Raw genomic sequence first — 12,091 nt, 5'->3', positions numbered from 1 at the left:
TCCATTAAGCGTCTCCAGCTGGTCCAGAATGCCGCTGCTCGCCTCTTGACCGGTACTCGTAAGAGGGAGCACATAACTCCTACTCTGGCATCCCTTCACTGGCTCCCCATACATTTTAGAGTTATTTTCAAGATCCTCTTATTTGTTTTCAAATCTCTAAATGACCTGCGCCACCTTACCTCTCTGAGCTCATCTGCCCCTACACACCTGCCCGGCGCCTCAGGTCTGCGGACTAGACATTATTAGAAGTACCAAGAGCTAAACTGAGGCTCAGAGTGGATCGAGCCTTTTCTGTTGCTGGTCCCTCTCTCTGGAATGACCTCCCACTGAACATTCAGCAAGCCTCCTCGCTGCCCATCTTCAAAACCCGCCTCAAAACTCACTTGTATTCTTTGGCATTTTACTCAGCATTACTTAGATTTGTTCTGGGTTTTGCTGTTCAGTGCTTTCTACCGTCTTCATTACCGATTTGCTTTACTGTTTGTTGTATATGTTAAATTGCTCCATGTACAGCACTTTGTATGCAGCGATGGCTGTTTCAAAGTGCTCTATAAATACAGTTGGGTTGAGTTGAGTTGAGAAATCACAAAATAAATTATACGGGGGCGTTTGTGAACACACAACAAAGGAATGAATAACAAACAATTCTGGGACAGTCCAGTCTTCTACATACATACAGCATGTATTTCTTTCATTGTAAGTTTTATAGAAGGCTTTTATTTTTTTGCGGCTCCAGACATATTTGTTTCTTTTTGTTTTTTATGTCCTATATGCAGGCTCTTGCAACATTTTGGGTTGGCGACCCCTGGTATAAGTAGTTTGTTCTCAGGAGGTACAAGCCGCAAGGACGATGTACGGCAAATCATTTCGGACAAACTAAGCTAAAACATCACCAGTGAAGTCCACTGGGTGTTTAAGTCTGTGATCTACTGGGTCAGAAGCAGCACTTACATCCAGTCGCACCAATCCATCTGGTATCATTTAAAGTCCTGAAAAGAGCTGTCTCTGTCCTATGGTTCATCCTAAAACCAGACTGATATTTCTCTCAAATATTATTTGCATATAAAAAAAAATTAATTGGAGAGAAACAATCCATCCATCCACTTTCCAATCCGCTTATCCTTACCAGGGCCACATTTTTCATTTTACTTTATTTTTTAAAATGGCGTAAAGGTAAAAATCACTCAATTTCGAGGCCTTTTATTTTGAAATGTAAAATCAGATCACAATGAAATTCATGTGGTTGGATACCTGGGAAGGCTTAGTGTGCCCTACACCTGGTCAGATTGCAGGAAAACAAACAGTCATTTTACTTTTTTTTTTGTAACGATGTGAAATTTTTGGAATTGATGGAGAATTGACATTGACCTTGTTTTCTGTCTCAACTTCAGAACGCTTCTTGGTGCTCTTGTGAGACAGTTTTCATTCTCTCTGGGTGAACTCATCTTGCCTGACCGCCAAGAATTTATTTGATAATTCATTTCGGATGGCCACACTTGGTTCGATGGCATCACTGGAGACGTTTTATTTTCAGTGTGGTTGCGAGGTCGCTACCACTGCACCGCTGAACTCTCGACGTGCCTCAGCGCACAGTCGCTGTCAGACGAACACAGAGAAGCTCCACCACCATTATTTATACAATATGGACACGGAACACGGTAACCTTCCACACAAAATAGTTCCAAACAAGTAACAATCGTGTCAGTGGCATACATCGTACTCAACAGAATGCCTGCTCTTTATTCACCAGAGGCTCATCAACCTAGTCTCTTGTTTCTCTCCCGAAACAGCGTCTTCTCCCGCTTGGTGTACCTTAGCCTTCTCCGCTATGAACAATTTCTGTTCATAGCTTGTAATGGAGGCTCTCGCTGGCAATCCGTAATGGCGTCGTTAGATGCAATGCGAATGATTTCAGCTTGAGTCTGGCTGTGGACAATGTTGACAGGCTTGCATGCAGTAGCCATACATTTAGCTATGGCTTCAGCAAATTTGTTCTTCGTCGTGTTATCCATTGTCTTCGCTTTGAAATGATCCATAGCTGTCTGTCTTAGACGAGGGGGCGGAGTACTCACATCAGTTGTGTGCTTGGCCATTAACTGGTATTTCTGACTCGACGTGCTATGATGATAGCTCAGTTTACGACTGCAAAACATACAGGTAACTTTGGTCTTGTCAGTGGAACTATCTGGCAACTATTTAAAAGTAAACTCTCCATTCATAAACTCTTCAAGTATCCGTTTTCGGTGTCTCGCGCTGCCGTGGCTGGCAAAACAGACATGGGCATGGACCTGTGCAGCACGCTTATTGTTTGTGGGCCGAACATGGCCCAGGAGTGGCAAAGGAGGCACTGGCTTGACACTGGCAAACCAGATGAAGGCCAGATGTGGAGTGAAGTATTTGGGCCAGAAATCAATTTCCAACTCCGGCCTGAATATGGCCAGCCAGTATTGAGCCACCCTTAAATGTAGTTTCAGATTTTTTTTTTCTACACGCAGCCTTGTTTTACAATTGCACACCGATGCGGAATTACATCCTAATTCTTGTGCACGCTCGCTAGTGCGTTATCTGTAACCCTGTCATACCAACAAGGCGTCTTTTCCAGAAACTTAACTAGTGTCCTACAACTACAGCAACTACAATAAAACCCACCAGTAATAAAAGATTAATTTGTCGCTTTTCGTTTTCAACAAACAATTTTCACGTTTTCCAGTTCAATTTAGAACAGAATGAGAATTTAAAGTGCTCCCATGGAAGCCGACACTAAAAGATCGGTGAGTGGCTTATTTCGATGTCAATCTAACAGGAACACAGGCTCAGACAGATCATCCAATCTGATGCTGAAAAACTGAGCGTCCAGTACCCGCCCACTGCCATCCAGTCCCAGAGACACCGAGCATCTGTGGGCGGGACAAAAACCAGCTTGTATCCAATGACTCGTCTCCGTTCAACGCATTGGGACAACCTACCCTGAACTCTCTAGAGTCTAGAGAGGCCAGATCCGGCCTGTTGGGCTTTTTAATCTGGCCCGCCGAAGATTGGTTCAAAATACAGTACAAGGTTTGATGTGAATTCTGCAATTTATTTCATTTTGACTTGCAATGACGGGCGTTCAACACCAGGTGACACTGTGACTTGATTTTGCAGTGCCCGTACCCAGAAAGAATGAGAGAGAGAGAGAGAGAGAGAGAGAGAGAGAGCGTGTCTAGAGCGAGCCATTTACAATTCAGTAATCGCGCTACTTCTACTGGTTAGATCGCAAGCCATCTGCAGTCATGTCAAAGAAAAGAAAAGTCGACAGTGAGTGTTTAAGAAGGAATGGACGCCTAAATACTTTTTTTACCGAAGTCCGATCCAAGGCTGTATGTCTTATATGCCAAGAAACTGTTGTGGTTTTAAAAGAATACAACATCAGCCGTCACTTTTCCACTAAGCATGCTAATTACGCCAGCAACCTTTCAACACAAGAACGTACAGCTACCGCTGACAGGTTGCTAGCAATTTTGCAGGCTCAACAAAACACCTTTATTCGATCAGCTTCCATCCAAGAAGCAAGCATGATGACAAGTTTTTTTACTGGCATTCAAACTAGCAAGAGCCAGCAAGCCTTTCTCCGAAGGGGAGTTTCTTAAAGAGTGCATGTTAGAGACAGCAAGTATTTTATGTCCTGAGAGCAAGAACAAAGTTGAAAAAATTAGTTTATCACGCAGGTCAGTGAATCGCCGGATTGAAGGAATTGACGAACACTTAACGAGCAAGCTAAACAAAAAAGCGGAGAGATTTTCATTATATTCTTTGGCACTGGACGAAAGCAAAGATGTTAAGGACACCGCTCAGATCTTAATTTTTATCAGAGGGATTAATGAGAATTTCGAGATTACGGAGGAGTTTTTGGATATGGAATCCCTGAAAGGAAAAACACGAGGAGAGGATTTATTGAACAGCGTGTCGTCAGCGGTCATACAGAGGCACAAGTTACCTTGGAGAATGCTCACCAACGTTACCACAGACGGATCACCGAATCTGACAGGAAAAAATATCGGGATGCTGAAGAGAATTCAGGACAGGGTGAAAGAGGACAACCCTGAGCAGGAGGTAATTTTCCTACACTGCATAATTCACCAGGAAGCACTGTGTAAATCCATGCTGCAGCTTGACCACGTAGTGAAGCCAGTTGTGAAACTTGTCAATTTTATTCGAGCGAGGGGACTTCACCATCGTCAATTTATTCATTTCCTTGAAGAAGCTGACGCTGATCGCACGGACTTATTGTACCATTCTAATGCCCGCTGGTTAAGTTTGGGGAAAGTATGTCAACGTGTGTGGGAGCTCAAACGGGAGATTATTTCATTTTTAGAGCAATTTGAGAACAGTGACAAGTTTCCTGAGCTGAATCACACAGATTGGCTCTGTGATTTTGCTTTTACAGTGGACCTACTGACACATATGAACGAAGTGAATATGAAGCTCCAAGGGAAAAAACAGTTTGTGCATGAAATGCAAGCAAACGTCAAAGCCTTCAAAAGCAAGCTGATTTTATTTTTGAAGCAAATGTCAGCCAAGTCATTTGCTCATTTCCCCACACTGGCTACGTTAAAGGAGGCCCCACAACATGTGAAAAAATATAGAAAATCACTGGATGACCTGCATGAGGAATTCTGCCGTCGCTTTTGTGATTTTGGAAAAATTGACAGGGCACTTCAGCTGGTGTCATGTCCCTTCTCACAAGACCCGGAAACAGTGCCACAGGAGTTGCAGTTGGAACTGATAGATCTCCAATGTGACATTATGTTAAAGGACAAGTTCCACTCCCTGAAACTGGATAAGTTTTATGCTTCGTTAAGTGCAGCCAAATTTCCAAATATCCAGAAGATGGCACGGAGAATGCTGGTGTTGTTTGGCTCGACATATGTGTGTGAACAGACTTTTAGTGTGATGAACACCAACAAAGCACCCCACAGATCCCAGATGAGTGATGAACACCTCAGATCTGTTCTGAGAATTGCAACAACACGATTACGACCAGACTTTGATGCACTGGCTAAAATGGGTGAGCAACAACACTGCTCCCATTAAAGAGTATGTTAATACTTCAATGCTTTTGTTCTGTTTATGTTTAATATGTTCTGATATGTTAATAAATCTATCTTGTGCTGACCCGGCCCGTCTATCAAATTTTAAAAGTCAATGTGGCCCCTGAGCCAAAAAGTTTGCCCACCCCTGGGCTAGCGCGTCACCTTCACAGTGCAGAGGTTCGGCGTTCAATTCCAGCTCTGGCCTTCCTGTGTGGAGTTTGTATGTTCTTCCCGGGCCTGCGTGGGTTTTCTCCAGGTACTCCGGTTTCCTCCCACATTCCAAAAACATGCATGGCAGGCTGATTGAACACTCCAAATTGTCCCTAGGTGTGAGTGTGAGCGCGAATGGTTGTTCGTCTTCATGTGCCCTCCGATTGGCAGGCAACCAGTTCAGGGCGTCCCTCGCCTACTGCCTGAAGACAGCTGGGAGAGGCTCCAGCACCCCTGCAACCCTTGTGAGGATAAGCGGATCGGAAAATGAATGAATGAAAATTATATTAAATGAAAGTTTCAAGTTTATCACCTTAACTCTGATTGATGAAGTTTTTTTTTTTTTTTTTTGTACTATTCTCTTAAATTTGTTTTTGAACTCAGCAAGCGATTTACTCATTTTAAGGTCCGTTTCAAAATTGTCACACAGATTAACACCTATTCCAGATACACTCCTTTGCTTGATGTTTGTTCTTGTTTTGAATTTTTTGTATAAGTTGGTATCCCTTAAATCATAGCAACTTTCTCGAATTTCGAAAAGCTTCTGGATGTTTTGGAAGAGTGAGTTATTGTGTGCTTTGTACGTTAATTGGGTGATTTTGAAATTAGCCAGCTCATAAAATTTCATCATGTTTAATTTGTTAAATAGTGGATTCGTGGGTTCTGTATATCTTGATCTGTCAATAATTAGGTTTGCTTTTTTTTGTAGTTTTAAAACAGGGAGCGTGTTTATTTTACAGGTGTTTCCCCATATTTCCACACAGTAGGTCATATATGGTAGGAATAGTGTAATGTGTACAAAGATCTCATTTTCAGCACATCCTTGGTTTTTAGAGGATCCCCATGGTTTTGGATAGTTTTCTTTTTACATTATCTATCTGTAGCTTCCAACATAGTTTTGAATTTATTTCTAATCCAAGAAACTTAGTTTCATACGCTCTTTCTATTTCCATTGAGTTTACCATAATTTTAACTTGGTGTTTGATTGGTCTTGTGCCAAAAACAATTCACGAAATTTTTTTCAAGTTCAGTGACAATTTATTCCTGTCGAACCAGTTTTTTAAAATTTGTTTAATTCATTTTCCACAGTTGTCAGGACGTGTTTCAGATTTTCTCCAGAGCATTAGAAAGTTGTATCATCACCAAATAGGACACATTTAACTTGTTTTGAGACACTGCAGATATCATTTATATATAAGATGAATAGTTTTGGATCAAGCACAGACCCCTTAGGAACTCCATGAGTGATTTTCTGTTGATAAGATTTTTTTTATTGTTGAACTGCACATAATGCTATCTGTTATCTAAATAACTTTTTATCCATTGATAAGCTACACGTCTAATGCCATATCTTTCTAGTTTTTTCAATAATACACAATGACCTATCGTGTCAAAAGCTTTTTTTAGATCTAGAAAAATCCCAACGGTAAATTCTTTGTTGTCTATATTAGTGGCTATTGCTTCCACTCACTCCATTACTGCCATTGAGGTGGTCCGTTTTTCTCTGAAGCCATATTGATTTTCACTTAATAGCACGTTTCTCAATAAAGTTATCAAGTCTGCATGAAAATAGTTTTTCTAATATTTTTGAGAATTGTGGTTATCATGATATTGGTCTGCAATTTGTGAACACGTCTTTCTCCACTTTTATAAATTGGAATGACTTTAGCAATTTTCATTTTTGATGGAAAGATACCATCTTTGAATGACAGGTTGCATAGGTATGTGAAAGGTCGCACTACACGTTCTATAATCTGTTCTACTATTTTCATATCAATATTAAAGCAATCAGTTGACTTTTCATTTTTAAATGTTCTTACGATATTTAATACTGCTTTTTGATTTACAGCGGTAAGGAACATTGTGGAAGAGTTTTTTTTCTCTATCTATCTATTTCAAATAAGTTAATTGGATCAGGAATTCATTTTGCTTGATTAATGCTGATATTAACCAAATACTCATTAAATTCAATTCACCCCTGAAAAACCAGCGGCGGTCGACCCATTGGTCCGGCCGGCACAAGCAGCTGAATCCACCCCTGAAAAACCAATTGGCTGATCAGTGAACCTGGCAGCAGCTGCGGCGGCCGAACTCACTCGACCACCGAGCTGCGTGAGCTAGCGAGAGCCAACCAGCGTGAGCGAACGAGAGGACTTGTTCGGAACTCCAGCGGTGGTCGACCCTTTGGGTCCGGCACAAGCAGCTGGAGCCACCACTTAAAACCAACCAACCAAACAGTGAACCCGGCAGCAGCGGCCGAAAAATTCACTTGACTACCGCGGCTGTATTGCCCAGGGAAGCTACAAACCCACTGCTACGTCATCAACATTCGGGTTGGCAGCAAGCCCACTGGACACGTCAACAACTAGCTGACAGCCGGCCAGCAACAAAACCCGAAAGATGCCGCCTAAACAAAAACAAGATGCAAAGCAGGACGAAAAATTGATGACCCTCACGCATGTCAATGAACTACTCCTGCAACAAAAAGAGCTTATTACAGCGCTCATGCAGCAACAACAGGAACACACATTGCTATTTCTGTAGTTTTTTTCAATCATATTTTTTTTGTCTTCATGTTATGAATAGACATATATGCTCTCAATTATTTCCTGTTTTACTTTGAAGGAACCGTTCCAACTTCCGGTGTGTCCACTATATATGCTGTGTGTGTTATACTCGACTAATTCTAATAAAAAGCAAGAGATGTGTCACACATATTTTTTTTCCTCCATTTATCCAGCCACCTTGAGGGGTGACACGCGGGTATACTGCATAAGTAAGCCGCTGACAACAGGTTATGGGCCCAGGAAACCCCCAAGGACAGCTGAAGAAAGTTTGAGCCACTGAGAAGAGCGACGAACTGCGAACTCGGCGAAGAGGTTAGCGTAGCTTAGCTTTTAGCTGCTAACAGTGCTACCTCGTGGTGCTATCCTAGGCTACCATAGAAGGTATGGAGCGGTCAAACCACGGGTCAAGCAGATGGTCACGTTTGACTTTTAACGGAGATGAGAAACACTATGTGCTCTGAGAATTAAAATATTTGGCCTACTTGCGGCTACAGGGGCTCAAAGAGACTATTTTGAGTGAAAATCCGCAGTTTGATGACGTTGATGAAGAGGCCAAGGACAAGGAACAGAACGGGATGGCCTATGCAGACCTGATACAGTTTTTCGACGACAAAAGTCTAGGCCTGGTCATGCGCGAAGCTGCAGATGATGGGAGAAAAGCCCTGAAGATGCTTCGAGAGTACTATGCAGGTAAAGGGAAACCTCGCTTAATAAACCTGTATTCTGAACTGACAAGTCTGCAGATGGGAAGCAAGGAAAGCGTAACAGATTTTGTGATTAGGGCAGAGACTATCATCACGGCGCTAAGAAATGCAGAGGAAGTCATGAGTGATGATCTACTCATAGCAATGGTGTTGAAAGGACTTCCAGAATCATTCAAACCTTTTGCAGTGCATGTGACACAGAGTGAAGAAAAGTTAAAATTTGCTGACTTTAAAACAAGACTGCGATCATATGAAGACACCAAAAAACTCTGCGCTCAGGTGTCAGATAATGTAATGAAAGTGAACGTGAAAGATAACGCTCCAAGGGGCGACGACAAAAACAAAATGGCGGATATGGTGTGCTTTAAGTGCGGTGAAAAAGGGCACAAAGCAAGAGGATGCCAAAGAAGACAGTGCAGTTAATGCAAAAGTTCAACGCACAGAGATGCAAACTGCAGGCGTCGACCGAAGAGTGAACAAGCTAGACAAGCTGCAGAGGGAGAGAGAATCCGTGTATCATTCGTTCTTTCGTTTTTCAACTGCCAATCGAAAACAAAAAATTAAAAAGGAGACTGACAATTTCGTTTTTCGTTTTCTTAATCCAACATGAAAAACGAATATATGCCTGTTTTTTCATATTTCGATTTTAGGCTCAGATCAAAAAGACGAAACGGAAAAACGGGCCACTTGACTGAATTTGATTTTTATATTTCATCGTTTGTATTTACGTGACCTGGAAGTTCTGTGGGTTTATGAGAATTAAGAAGTTCTGAGCTCAGCAGTTCAGGTAGTGCAGTGGCGGCATGGCGGCGATGGAACAACACTCTACTATAGTCAAACAGTTATTCAACAGCGGTTTGACCCACGCCGAAATTTCTTCGAAGTTGCAGCAGATGGGCATTCGGCAATGCTCGGAAATGAGCATCAGAAGATTCTGTGCTCAGCAAAATCTGAGGAGAAAATGGCATTTGTCGGATGCGGAGCTGGAAAGTGCGTTGCTTCGATCAATATATGAGGTAGGCTTTCTTTCAGATTTACACTCAAGGCTACCATGTTGTAAATGTTCGCCATATAGACAACACCAGTCAATGTGTAATCTCGTGACAGACAGGACCATCATATGGCCGGAAGTTCATGACCGGCTACCTGTCCACGTTGGGACTGCATGCGGGAGAGGGTCGGGTTGGAAGAACGCTAAGAGAGCTCCATCAGCCGTACCATGAATACCGGCGTCAGGTGATGCTTGTCCTTTAGCAATAGAATCGCCAACATTCTAATCATCCTAATCATAGGTCCCAGGCCGTCATGTAGGCTATCGTAATTGTTTTAGTTGTTCGGTTTGAGAGCTGTCAATCACTCAGATTAAGTGATTGACAGCTGTCTTGTCCTGTGTTTACGTCACTCACGTCTCAGTTGAAGTGACACAAGAGATGATGATGTTGTTCACTGGATCATATTTATTTATTTATTTCCTTTGTCAGTTTATTGTCAACGCCAAATTGCTCTATGTGGATTGACGTAGTTTACATAGACTCAGAGATTACTGGGCTGGTATAGCTCCAAGCTATGAAAATAATTAATAACGATGAGTACATGGCAATACCAACTATATTTATATCCAACATATGATAGTCTGGGTCGATGATAGTCTGAGAAATACCTGCACGGATAACCTGCTTGCATGTGTATGCAGCTGCAGCTTCAGCAGTTTAATCATTGTATTGAGCCAGCATCCAACCTTCTCTGTCTCACGTTCTGAGAACTTTCCTGGACATAACCTATATTCAGATTATTTTTCATTCTGTTATTATTATTTGTAATTGTAATTTGTCATCATTATTTCATTTTTTTCCCCGAGGGTGCTCGTAATTTAAATCCAACTCCCTACCATGCTGAATATATGGGTCATAAACTTCATCTGGACCAAAACGAAAAGCTTGGGATGTTTGGCGCCGTCCATGTCTTGGCTGTTGATGGGTACAGCAGCAAAATTGTTGCACATTCGACCATGCCAGTAAAAAATAATCCTGTGATTTATGAGGATGTGTACAGGTGAATATATTCACAACCACTGTTATTAGTGTCATAACTTTTCTGGCCTGCATCATCTTTTAAATTCACACTCTTATTTTGTTAGTTAGTTAGTGCTCCAGCGAAGGTCCGGGGGTCCCGTCCCTGTGCGTTGAGCCGACCAGATGAACCAGGTTTTTCCAGTGCCGGCGGTCTTGTGCCAGCTGTTCTGCATCGTCCACAGCAACTCCTTGTTGTTGGAGGTCGCCCGCAACGACGTCGAGCCATCGAGTGCGGGGCTTCCCTCGTGGTCGTCTCCAGCCTGCGGCCTTTGGGTCGAACTGAAGAATGGCTCGTGTCGGATGGTCTGGTGGTAGGCGAAGGACATGGCCGAACCAGCGGGTGCGGCGTTGTGCGACCAAGGAAGATGCTCGGGGCTGGCACGTGCGGGCTCTGAGCTCTTCATTGGAGACTCGCTGGGGCCACCTGATGTTCTCGATGGTTCTGAGAGCTCTGCTATCAAAGCCATCGATTCTTTTGGCCAGGGTGTCGTTCAGGGGCCATGTTTCTGAGCCATAGAGCAGGATCGAGAGTACGGCTGAGTTGTAAATCCGGAGCTTCGTCTTGCGCGAGATGGTCTGGTGCCGCCAGAGTGGTTTCCAGAGAGACTGCAGAGCAGATGCTGCCAGGGCTCGTCTGCGAAGAATCTCTGGTTTTAGGCTCCCATTGTCTGTCACCATGGACCCCAGATACACAAAGCTCTTGACAGGCTCTACGATGTCGCTACCAATGTGGATGGGAGGTGGATCTGGTCCATCACCGACATACATGAACTTAGTTTTAGTCCAGCTCACTTGGAGGCCTAGCCGCGCTGCCTCTTCACTGTAAATGCCCAGAGCGTCTCTCAGCTGGCTGTAGGAAGTGCTGAGCAGGATGGTGTCGTCAGCATACTCCAGGTCAGTCAGGTGGTAGTTGCCGAGAGACACTCCGGGGATGCGCTCACAAACCCTGAACATCAGATGGTCAATGATGCAATTGAAAAGGTCAGGAGCAGCCACACAGCCCTGACGAACGCCACTGGAGATGGTAAACCAGTCAGAGTCAATGCCGTTGATACGGACACAGCTCTCTGCGTTGCTGTAGAGCAGCTTGAACAGGGCTATGATCTTGGGTGGGGCTCCGAGGGCTTGGAGGATGTTCCATAATGAGGAGTGGCAGACGGTGTCAAAGGCGGCCTTCAGATCGATGAATCCGATGTAGAGATGGCGGTCTTTACGGAATTCACGGGTCTTCTCGATCAGCAAACGAACGGCAGAGATGTGGTCAGTTGTGGAGCGGTTGGGCATAAAGCCAGCCTGCTGGGGACGGCGGCGGCTTCTGATCGCTGGAAGGGCACGGCTGAGCAAGATCCTGGTGAAGACCTTGCCCGGGATGGAGAGTAATGTGATTCCTCGGTGGTTTCCGCAGACAAACCTGTCACCCTTGCGTTTCCAGAAGGGCAGGATGACCCCTCTGGTCCAGTCGGTGG

The sequence above is a fragment of the Hippocampus comes genome, unplaced genomic scaffold (genome assembly GCF_001891065.2).
Source record: "Hippocampus comes isolate QL1 unplaced genomic scaffold, H_comes_QL1_v1.1 scaffold384, whole genome shotgun sequence".
Lineage (NCBI taxonomy): Eukaryota > Metazoa > Chordata > Actinopteri > Syngnathiformes > Syngnathidae > Hippocampus > Hippocampus comes.
The sequence above is the reverse complement of the archived record's forward strand: the minus strand, read 5'-3'. Positions refer to the sequence as shown.